The 12,382-nt window shown below is 39.0% G+C and overlaps 1 long non-coding RNA gene across 2 annotated transcripts in view; it reads left to right on the top strand.

The window, feature by feature from the left end:
- The window catches only part of LOC147756354 (uncharacterized), an 18,907-nt gene extending 13,416 nt beyond the window's left edge, over positions 1-5,491 (top strand). For both annotated transcript variants that reach the window (XR_015323962.1, XR_015323960.1), the window contains exon 3: positions 4,663-5,491. This is a non-coding gene — a long non-coding RNA (uncharacterized LOC147756354). The remainder of the gene's footprint in view (positions 1-4,662) is intronic.
- Positions 5,492-12,382: the final 6,891 nt, after the last annotated feature.

Genomic DNA, 12,382 nt, shown 5'->3' on the forward strand with positions numbered 1-12,382 from the left:
TAATGGTTGGTATAAACTTTGCATGGTGACACTGGATAACGCCGCACAAAATGTGCTTTCTTACTTTTTCTACGTTTAACTTCTCCACCGTCAGTCTCCGGTGACTGAATAATTAACTTAAATTTAGTACAGGAATTAAAGTTAGGTATGAACTAGACACATTTTGAGGCGCCCGTATAGTGAAGCCTGAAGTACCCGATATACCACAACTTAGAATATACTAAAAAAGGATTCATTCGTTTGCCATCAATAACCACTAAATTCATTTCTGACATTTAGTCTAACAAAAAAACTGCGAATTTTTCTCTATTTTACATTTTTGTAAGTCTGGATGGAAATGTAGTTGTCTGTTGATCGAGCGTTAGCAGGATAAGGAATATTTAACGTTATTAAAATATAAACTCCCCAGATGGTGCGGAATTCCGTGGCGCAATTTATAAAAAAAAAGAAAACGTTTAGTAGCAGTTAACTTTGTAATTTCCTTGCTTATATCTAGAAGAATAACCCTTGATAGTTTACAGGTATACGAATAACATCTTTTACTTATGTTCTTGTCAGCTTCTTAGGCATTAATTTTTCTTGTCGTTTTTCTATAGTTGTTTTTTGTCTAGCGGCTAATTTTATTCATTAAAAACCTATCTAACGAAGCGACGAGTGTCTCTCGTAAATGATAAAACGTAAGCTTCTTTGTTAGTGTGCATACTGTCATCGCATAATGAAATTGCATTTAGAGTAGAAGGCAAATCAAGTTAAGAGATAATGAGCAAGATTTCTTTGCTAACCTTCATTTGTATCTGATGGGTATTGCATCAAATGTGATCCTAGGCTATAAGTTACTGTTATGTACATATATGCCCACAATGTATTAAAACGTTGATGGTTTTTGTCATTTGAACGTCATTTGTCCATCATATGGGTAGGTAGCCTTTTTATAGTAATCTATAACTTCAGTAATGAAATAGATGACTTAGCCACATGCCAATTTTCAACATGTGCAACTGAAAATAAAGAACAAACCGCTGTAATGCACCAAGCACACATGTCGCTATACAAAATATTAAAAAAAAAAAAGTAGTACAGTCCTACTAATTGAAACAGATTTAGAATAATGATTTGAATCAATTTTAGGTTCGTCAAACAAGAGTTTTTCGGCACAAAGTTGTCAAAAGGGTGCACAATTATGCGCCGCTTTTCGTATTTTTAAACGTAAGAGATACGGCTGTATTTTCCGTTCCAAGTATAGCCCTAAGTCATGCCATAGTTTCAGGCACAAATTTTGATAAACGGTACACATTTGAATAAAATGGTGTTAGCGACTAGAGTTGAACAATGTTTCACAGTGCTGCAGAGTTAAGCCTTTGACGGTATATTTATGTGTTTTTCCGCACTTCGTATCTTTTAGCAGTCGTATTTAATGATGCTATTTCCTTAAGCACTTAATATATTTTTAAGAAGTTTATGTAAGGACGTCGAAAAATTGGGTAGAAATCATATTATCCAATCAAATAAATTTAGGCGTTTACTTTCTCTTGATTTTTTATCTCTTATATATATGCTTCTTAGTTCTCGGAAAACTGCATTCTTGCTGTATATAATGAGCTTTGTATCCGAATCTCTGAATTCTCAGATTAGCGATATGAACGGCAGAAGTGCTGCCAAATATTTTATATCATTTGCTAGATTTGAGATTATCCGAAACTTTTTCGTACGTATCTAAAATTTGTAGAAATTATAAGCACAATTTAAGTTAGAGAAAACCATCACGATGTGCAGACTCAGGTGCTCTGAATGAAAACACACCTTACACCGTTAAAGCTACTGACTAGCATTTGTTAAATGGGTTTTAAATTAGTGCACGCCGCGTTATCTCGGAGTCTGAAATTGCGTGTCCATACGCATACATCCAAGTAATAAAAATGTTGAACATTTTTAAACCACGTTTTCGAAAAGCATCAATTTCGTCAGGGTCGATTAATCATTAACAACGTTGAAAATTTTATTAAGTATTTTCGTAACTAAAAGTCCTCTTATATATGGCACATCTTCTAAAAGAACCCATGTTATTAACTGTTAACTGCCTAGTAGTTTATACTCTCGCAATGTTTACACTGAGAACATACCCCGTATTATCGATTCTAAGCTACAAAGCGATGCGAAAGGAGTCACGATGGTGTCCCTAAAAATTATGTACGTAAGGTGATATCGCATTTATAAGCCTAAGACTATGAAATCTGGTTTTAACAGACGTGTTGCTGTCAACAATAACAGATCTGATCAGAGATTCCAGGAGAATCGTCGAAGTTTCTCCCTAGCAACGGTCTCTTTCTCACGGCTGGCATGAACTTGCAGGGCAGTAGCGTGCTTGCAAGGATGTACGTCAACCCCAACTAGGATTCCGCGCCACTCATGCGCATCCTCCCCGACAGCCAAAGGCTCTAAGGGCGTCTTCCCAACATTAAAATCTCGCAATACGGGAATTAATTCATGGCCGCCTGGACGGCGGTCTAAACGCCAGATGAACGCTTGAGCCGCATGCGAAAAACGTGATGGGCCACAAGTGGAGCCAACAATAAACAAACGGCCGCGATCTTCGTGCAATTCGAGTCGGAACGCCTTAGCATGATCAATAGGTAGAATTCCTTCGAGATGTATCACTTCATCGAGAAACACACCTTTACAAAGGTCGAGAACGCGAAGCTCGCGCCGGCTACGCTCTCCGTAATACCGTTTTTTGTCCGACTGAGGCCGAACACGATCAATCATAACCGTGTCAACGGCCAGGTAAACATAGCATAAATCACCGACAACGGCCATATCGTGAAAGCCATTGTTATCTAGCTCGCACTCGTTTTTGGCTAGTTTATCTTTACGCAGACGGAAAATTCGTCCTTTCTGCGGATCCTCGCCCAGAGATACAACCGAATTTTCTGTACCCAACATGACCAATTTTCGCCGGCCATTTACATACAATTTGTTTCGCTTCGGATGAGTGTATCCGTGAAAGAGGTTGTAGCCACTCATCTCATCTTCTACACTCACTTCATCAATATACTCGGCGGCGCCATTAAAACGGCACAATGCGATCGATGAGAATCCATTAAGGAAGCGGTGGTAACAGCGATCATCCTTATCCAAGTAGCCTCTCAGCAGCGGTAAGAATTGCTCCTCAGGAAGTGACGTGGTTTCACCGGTGATGTGCGCTACATAAGATGATTCTTCATCAAATACTGGCGCTGTTATGAGAAAACAACGACTTGGAAAAAACTTGAGTTCAAGCCCCGACGAAATTTTGCCGTCCACTGATTGGAGGTCAGTCCAACGCAGCTTAGTTTCCTCCTTCTTCAGAATCTCGCTATCACAGTCGTAGTACAATCTGTCTGATATGAGAGACAACTTGTTGTTCATAAGACTCCGTATAAGCTCTTGGGAGCAGAGATCATCGCTTTGGTGCAAACGCCGTACGCTATTTTGTGTCTCATCAAGTGAGCAGCGAAGAAAAAGCTCGTGACCTCGGAAAGTTTCAACATGACTGTATTTGCACCACACTATGTGCACATGACACTGGTTGTAGAAACGTCCTCGCAAAAGTGAACTACTAAGTTCACACCAGTTTGTACAACGGGACACCGTCTGCAGATTTACAACATTTTGAAAGGAAGGTTCATTGCGGCATCGCTCAAAGCACTTGTTTGACAGTTGGGGGAAACGCACAAATTCTAGCAGGTAACGCCGTTGGTGGCCTCGTCCTTCTGCTGAACACCACACGTCAATTATTTCTAGGACCTGATCTTCGCTACATACCTGCAATTCATCAGCGGCTAGTAAGTCTTTAAAAAGCCGTATTTCCAACTCATTTTTGAATATATCATCTTCCATGAGATCCTTGAGATTGTTGAGCAGGAACGAGAGACACGCTTGGCGCAGCCTCGTTGTGTTAAAGTGATCAGCTGCGTGGAATAGTTCTAGGACATTATCTACGCGCACGTTCTCCACGAGTTGGCCAACACAGTACTCCACAAGAAAGTTGATCTCGAGAGAATGTAAAATGGGAAAGATCGTCTCCATCTCTCCATCGATTGCTGAATAGTCGCGGGATTGAACACAGTCTAAAATTAGCTGTAGTTGGCCACTCGTACAATGTGGCAGGTGAACGTTGCGATCTTTCGCTTCGCGCCACTGACCGGCTCCACCGGAAAGCATCGCCGCAAAATATGGGGAAATTTTGGCAAGCATACGACAGCTGGCGCGCACTTCTCCATCGGCTGTGCTCAGGATGATGTCCTCGGAAGGAATGTCATTTACCGCCATAGTGGCACCACAACCGACGCCCGGATCCTTTGAATGCGCCATATCGCCCATTGTAACCTGCCTGTACTTTTTTTGTGGTCCGTCTAATACATTAACTAAACCCTTCAAAGCTTACTGCGTGACTGATATTGGGATAACTTAGTTACCGTAGGTATTAGATAAAACCGGCCATTTTTTGTCGAAAAGGCACCTTTGAGTCACAGTCGAACATATCGATTTCGTCTTCCTTTTCTGTTTTGCAGACGCTTAGTAGATATGTATGCTGCACGCACTTAAGCAGTTATTCATTCAAATGTTCGCCAAGAAGTTTCCTACCTAAATTCTTCCGAATGTCTCTTTCAATTTATGACTTAGGTTGTCAGCTGAGAGCTCTTCCCACGAGTGCGGCCATGTTGGAGAGCGGAAGGGGAGTTCTCTTTCTGCTTGCCTTTGCAGCCCATAGTAGCCGAACCAGATGTCTCGTCGCTTGTCTGTCGGTTGCAGGCACTTGTCTCCTCTTTCCAATAGGATGAAAGAGGGGGAGGGTTCAAACCCGCGTGCAGGAACGTTCATTGACGTTATTGCTTTACACCACGCTTGCTTCACTGTGTTTTTTACCTCTACGGTTGTGTTCTAATTAAGCCACACGCGTAATTTCTAGGATTTTCTTTTCCAAAATTAAGAGCGAAAGTTCCTATTTGTATAAACAATGTATCGTTGTTAAGAACTACATTAAAATATAATCCTGTTGGACTCTTTTGTTCATCATAGCCGTATAATTATCCTTTACAGTTTAAGCTCGGTTGTTAAATTTGATCGTTATGAATAGCTACCGAAGCGATGTATACTCATATACATGGGTGTAGCTGCTTCGGTAGGGTAACAGGATGCTTAGGCTATATATGATCATATGAAGTTTCTATTTCTGTACACGTTTGCCATTCAGAGGTTGATTTTTCCTTGGTTAATTTAATAATTCAAGCCCCCTACTTATCTACAAATATCAGTCGCCGATAAAGTGGCTCTTTTGATGCAAGTGGACCTCGTGTCTTCAGAATATTTTTATTTTGCATCTCAAGAGGGACGAGATAACAAAAACTCTTCGACCAAATTTTTTTGATTTTATCGTCGTGTTTAGTCAATAAGTGTACCTTGTAGTAAATAAAAGTTTTGCTTGTGCCTCGATCAGAGTCACCGCGGCGTTTCTGCTTGGTCCTCCTTCCTCTATTACAATTATTAATATATATACATTGTATAGGAAAACCTATGTAACATATACATTCTAACAGAAAAAATATGAGACTTATATGGATAAAGATACGTCTACGGCCACATAGACACAGGTAACAGGAGACAGTGGCACCCTGTTTCATTTTGGTGACAGCGGTGGAATGATTAGCGATATGTCGCCGTCGCGGAAGGCATTCTTGGAAGGCTGGCTGATTGAGGGTGGCTCCTGATGCTTCTCGGCGAACGAACGCTTAGGCAAAGGGCTCATAAGTACGCGCGGTTTGAAAAAAAATGGAGAAGGACGCCGAACCAACTTTTGAGGTAAACACGTAGACGTTTACAGGAAGTAGCCCGATTTGACGATCGGTGCAGGGTAGTCCTAGGAAGGCAGAGAGTACTAGCGCTTCACAACTATTCGTTTTGCGCTTATATAACTGTAGATAAGCATTTATTCATAGATTCGTCACCTCAGTTACAGGTGAATGATTGTACGAAGAAGTTACGAAAAAATCTAGGAAGAGAGTGTTACTAAATGCTAGAAATTTTTGACATATCGCTAGAAAGTTCTGTTTATATATATATATCTAAATATAAAGGGATGAGTTAGGTTTACGTTAAATCATTGTAAATATCTTTCAAATTTGATACTGGGCAAAATCGTTAAACTATATCATGCTCGCTATAAACTTTATGATGTCATGCTTTACACAAATATGAGTTTTATCGCAATCTTTTGACAATTTTCATCATCGTAAATTAGCATGTCATTTACCGTATTGTATTTCAAAAATACAGTCAATATTAACTGAATTACGTGTTTATCTGATTTGAAAATACAAGACATAGCCATCTTTTCCTCACAAATTAGGCTTGATTTAGTACTTTTGCCGGTAAGATCCATGACGTGGGCAGCGCTTAGCCATCACCTAAAATCTGCTGTCAACGTGTCGTAGCGCTGTCGACGTCAATTCTTCTGCTGTTCTTGCATTTTATTTCCTTAGTTTATTAATCATTTTATAGACGAAGTCTGAAAGCTTTCTCAAAAGCCTTTAAGTCATAAATGATACATCAGTCGATGATGAGACGTTTTACAATATGCCGTAGATTTCACCAATACGCGTTGTTATGAATGAGGGAGGACTGAACAGATGTGGCAGCGAATTGGTCTCTTGATTTTAAATTATAATTTATGCTAAATGAGCTCACCCAAGCATTGGGCTGGGCTGACAACCAAATGACAAGGGCGTAATACTGTATCAGTATATTTCTTTAAATTTGGTAGGCCTTAGACAGTAGTGTCTTGTGTAACCTCACTTCCCCCGATTGTCATATATAGATAAGTAAATAATAACGCCCTTATGCAATGTAGCTGCCGTTCGCTTCAACCACAGCTTCAATGCGGAGTCTGATTCGCTTAAAAGTTTTCCCAAAAACTCGTTCTCTAAATTGAAGGAGCGATCGTATCCTTATGCATTTAGACCTGGTCAAGTATCATTCAAAACCGCCACACGTAAGTGTTCTAGCGGATTTACATGCGAGCAACGAGTCTCGAAAATCTAAGGCCTCAAAAAAGTAAATGTCCAAAAATGCAATAAGTATCAAAAAATTTGTACACAAGTTAACCGTTGTAGCCTACATATGCGGCTTTTGGATTACAAATGTTTTTCTATAATAATACCTGCATGAAGATTCACTTAACTTTTTATTGTTTATATGTGTCCTACAATAACTGCACAAACAAAGCTTTCTGGTAGTGCGAATAATAGTCAATGAGTGTACGCCAGCTACGTTGAACAACACGCCAAAAGCACGGGCGGCTTCGCGCAAAAACAGAGCCTGAAAACAACAGCGACTAAGGCACCACACGCAATCTCAGCTCTTCAAACTTAACAAATTGTGCCCTTCACAAGCGTGAACCAATCAAGTTTACAACTTCATAATTAAAACGGTAGGCGTAGCAAAAAAATAATTAAAAAGCAATGGCGGATAATCTACATGGTGGCGCTAGGTCACAGACCGTTCTTCAGAGGACACGTTTAGATCTTTCCGAAAAGTCCTTTAATCTTGTCAAGACTCAGGGGAAGACATTCGCGAACTTATACGGGCCGGGCGAAGGGGCTAAAGCCTAACTACATAATAAATTTATAACTAAGTAATAATTAGAGAATAAACGATGGACAGTAAAGGCCGTTTTTTTTTCTTGCTAATTCGTATCTGTCTAGTACGAGACTACTTGGTAGTGCTCCGACAAATTAAAAGGACTACACTCTCGGTTTGACAACTGCAACAGGACTTGAGGAAGATTTACCGACATCTTAAACCAGAGGGTTGTCAAAAATAATTTGCAACAATAACTCCAACTAGGATTTTAGTTCCCCATTGGGTACGCATCGTCCGACTGCGAGATGGATATGTATCATTCATAAACCAAGAACCCTCGTCGGAAGGTCGCTTGCAGTAGTAATAATAGCGTATCGAACGACGACTTTTTCTAAGTCGTCGGTAGTATGTTTACTTGAACGTTGGTAGCTGACAGATCCAAGCTCGTGACAGGAGCTTTTTATCACTTCGGAGCGCAGAGTTTACATGGGGTGCTTTCGAAGAAGGTTAAGCCGCTGGTAGTTTTAAGCTTTAAGTTTGGAACATGCAGCAATGCTTAATCCGGTGATGTTCGAGGTCTAAGGAAAGCATCGTCATCTTGACCAATTCTGTCCAGAAAAGGTGGTCGGTTGTTAATTACTTTCATGTAGCGTTTATTTTTTACCTTTGCTCGTGCTGTTCTCAATAAATACTTGCTGGCTTGTCAATCAGGAGGCACGTCCCACATAAGGCTAGATGAGTCGTCAATTGCCGGACGAAAAAAAAACGGTACATTTTTATGTTATAAAATTCTCCAGTTGACATTGTTTGTTGAATACTACAATAATAAAATACATCAGTGATATTGGCCGCAGTATTTGGTAACTTGATGTGCTCTAGAAGCTCATAGAAATGTACTGTTTGTAGTCAAGATTAGCTATCGGAAGAAAAAACTGCCTTTCGCTTTTTTCTAAAAATTTCATTGAAAAAAATGCGTCTGGTAGTACTTGACCAATTATAAAAAAGTTGATAAAGGTATTAATTAAGTAAGACCAACACGAGTTCCCATGACATCGTCCAAGAACTAGACATCTTGCAAACAATTTTTGACTATCTGAAGAAAGCTGACTTGTGTTTGGGTGCCACACAGATTCACACAAAAAATTTGCCCGATTGCATCTTGATCTGGGAAACTTAATGGAATCGACACGAACTCGAGCCACCTTTAGAGTAGTTGATCACGAATGCAATACAATAACATACGAAAAAGATTACTTCACAATCTGTGGCAAAACCCAGGCTGACATTGAAGAAAGTGATGCCATATGTTTGGTGGTATTGGAGAGAAATCGTGAGTTGCTGCCATCATGCACTATGCTTTATTCGGACTTCTGCTGTCCGACTAAATTCGACCAGAACTAGTAAACAAAAGAACTTGAAGGGAAATTTAGATATATCCGCCGTATATCCAGTGTCTTGCACCATTAACCTAATATACGTCTCTGTCTCTACAGGACCCCCCTCCCCCCAATCAATGTTAATTTAATTTCAATGTAGGGATGCAAAAATCACCTGATATAATTTTTTGCCCAAAAAGACGTATTGTAGCTATGGGATTTTGGTATTATCAAGAAAATGGCACAGTGTCATTGATCAAAATAGCTCATTCTTAGCGTAATTCATACTGTTGCAAATTATAGGAAAAAAAATATTTGCACAAATTTAACCTTAAAAATCGTCGATATTTTTTCACGCACACAATGTCATAGAAATGAGTAACAAGGTTTTACTGTACTGTTACTTTTGTTCATGGAAGGCCAAATGGCCTGAGAAAAAGATGTGCAATCGAACCACGTGAAACAGCGGGAAGTGATATAATATGTCCGCGTGAAACGATGGTTAACTAAACTCAGAGCATAATGTTATTTACATTGTTCTAGGTGTTCCTTAAGTCAGTTAAGCAACAATGACTCCTGTGCATAGCCTACGATCAGTTCTGTACCACATTTCGTATGAGATGAGTTTTCATATTATATTCAGTATTATAAACTGTTCTGTAGATCTATGCGTACCTTTTTTTTGAAATTGAAGTGTTCCCTTATTTCTGGTCACTGATTATAATCAAAGCAGTGTTTTTAATTAGGTGGAACTGTAATATGTATATTCTGATAGTAATAACACAGTCGTTTTAAAAATGAAAGGGTATTTGAATTAAGTTGAAATATCTCCTTGGAATTAATGACCACATTAGGCTACGTGTAACCTTTTTTTTTCTATTTGATTATATGTAGTGCGTCTTAATTGCAACCGCTATGCCCATGTTAATGATGAATCACATGACAGCCAGCAGCTGCTGCCTCTCTCGATGTATATAAATTGTCGACTTCAGATGTGTAATTACTCTTTTCGTAATAGGTCTGATTTCGGCAACGACTTGATGGCAACTTTAAACTCGGGAATAAAGCAGCGTTTTTTGCAAATGACTGTTGGGACTGTATGACCAATAGAACGTGATTCCTATTTAGTCAAAGTGGAATGCAACAGAGAGCTTAACTTTAACATTAATGATTGCATTGTGTGGATTCACGTTCCTTGTAACCCTTAATGTCGAATCCGTTCTAGTCATAAAAACCTATAATTTTACTAGCTTTCTGTTTAGTTGGCGTTTGTGTAGCTCAGCGTACAATCGTAACAATTATGTCGTTATTGGGCGCGTAGAAAGTTGTATTATCTCTATGCATTGTATTGTACATTCGCGAGAGCCACAGAGAAAAAATTCTCGAACGTGACTTCTTAGTCGGAAAGTACGGAACAGCTTCGGGAAAAACTAACGCCGTGAAGCAGCACAAAAATAAAGCTCAAAGTGAGCAGGCAAACAATAGCAGAGGCTGGCAAAAATATAAGGAAAACAATCACACCTGTGACACGTGTAGCCGAACAAAGCCACTAACGCATGATATAGAAGATTCACCTCGTCAATAAAAAAATGCTTACTATTCGAAAGCAGGAGGATGTGATTAGAGACTACGCAGACAAGACTAATCTCCCTCCCAAATTAAGCATGAATATGGTGCTGCTGGTCAAAGATATTCTGACAATGTAACTGTTCATTCGGTGTACAATACTCACAAAAATTCTAGCCGTGTCTGACGTTTAGCTGTTTTCTGGAGTCGCTTGTGTCAGTTAAATGTTAAATTTTTCATAAAAATTGAAAAATTATAAAGTGATTTTGATATAATATATTGCAACATAATTGATGAAAATTTCGCATTTGAAAGCTCATTAAAGAATTAGCATAAATAAGTAAAGCATGAGTTAAGTACCACGTTTACCCATGCAAAAACAAGAACGCATTTGAACGAAAATCTCCAAAGCACTGTTGAAACAGTTCAAGCTAAATAAGTAGGTTTTGGTAACGACTGATGACTGCTGATAAAACTAAGGTACAGCACAGTCGAGAAGGTGAACTTCAAATGATTAATTGACTCTGATCGGCTAATAGAATTGTATTAATCAAAACAAGAAAATAATGGCAAATTACGCATAATTACCTGATGAGCTCAGAACAGAAATTGCTAAAAAATGATTGCCTTGGCAAAACAATAGGTTCACCAGCGACGTGCATTAGAATTGTAGTGCCCTTCGTTGATCATTATTTACAAAAAGAGACTGAGATTAAACAAAAATGTTTATCATGAAGTTAGCGGGATGTGGAAAAAGGTTATAGAAGCAATGTCTGGCGACTACGATCAATGACAGGAAGCTGCTAATTGAACTCCTGATTTTTTGCCACCGGGATTTTTGTGATCAAGTATTGTCATGCAGTGCAAATGGTTTACCTCTGTTCATTAATCTTAACTGGTTAATGCAAGCTTTTTATCACATCGTTAATTGCGTACGGCTCACTTTAGCCATGATCGATGAACCAGGACTCATGAAGCCACAGTGGATAACACCTCCAATTTTTTAAGCTAAGTAGATGCAGTAAAATTGGGCGCTAGCACTGTGTAATGACTCGGCTTACACCACATACCTTCGCTTTTTGTTATTCATCACCACAGAAGGTCTTTCACTCATTTTCGAGTTTAAGATTTTCTTCAAAAAAAAAACCGACGGCCGACAGTGTTTCCAGTTCAAACTTCCGCTGGGTAAAAGGTCCATCTTCGTAGTTCCAAATAACTCATATTTGTAAACAGCTCAGGTTTTCCAGTTCTTCATTATTTACTACAACTCGTCTGCTGAAAGCTCGAGTGACGATAATCGAGCCAGCAGTGTCAGGTTTTTAAAAGTAGAAGGGCATTTCAAATAAAAAAATTGTTACAAAATATCGAAGCGTTATAAAAATGATATTGGAATATGAAATCAATGTTTGTCACATTTTATACTGAACAACCTTACATTATAGAAAACATATGTACACAGAAATTAACTGTTTAATTGAAGCGAATAATTGTCTATTCCTTCCACTGAAAAATCGTCAACCAGGAAGTTAAGTATCACAGGGTTTGCTCAATGAGAGAAACTCATCAATAGCACAAACGAACAAAAGCCTATAACCGGTTACTCTAAGGCTCAAGCAAAAATCTTGCAGTTAATCAATGAAAAGTGGCCCTACTAATGATGAACGCAGGCGAATTAAGCCGAAAAAAGCACCTTTTCGAACGAAGTAAACGCTAGAATTTTTACGTGTATAATGCTGTATGCACGAGGGAAGAAATCCCTATACTAACCTATAGCAAGAATCATATTCTTGCAAGCACAAGCTAGCCTATCAGGAAAAAAAACT

This window comes from Varroa destructor, unplaced genomic scaffold (assembly GCF_002443255.2).
Source record: "Varroa destructor unplaced genomic scaffold, Vdes_3.0 BEIS01000003.1, whole genome shotgun sequence".
Lineage (NCBI taxonomy): Eukaryota > Metazoa > Arthropoda > Arachnida > Mesostigmata > Varroidae > Varroa > Varroa destructor.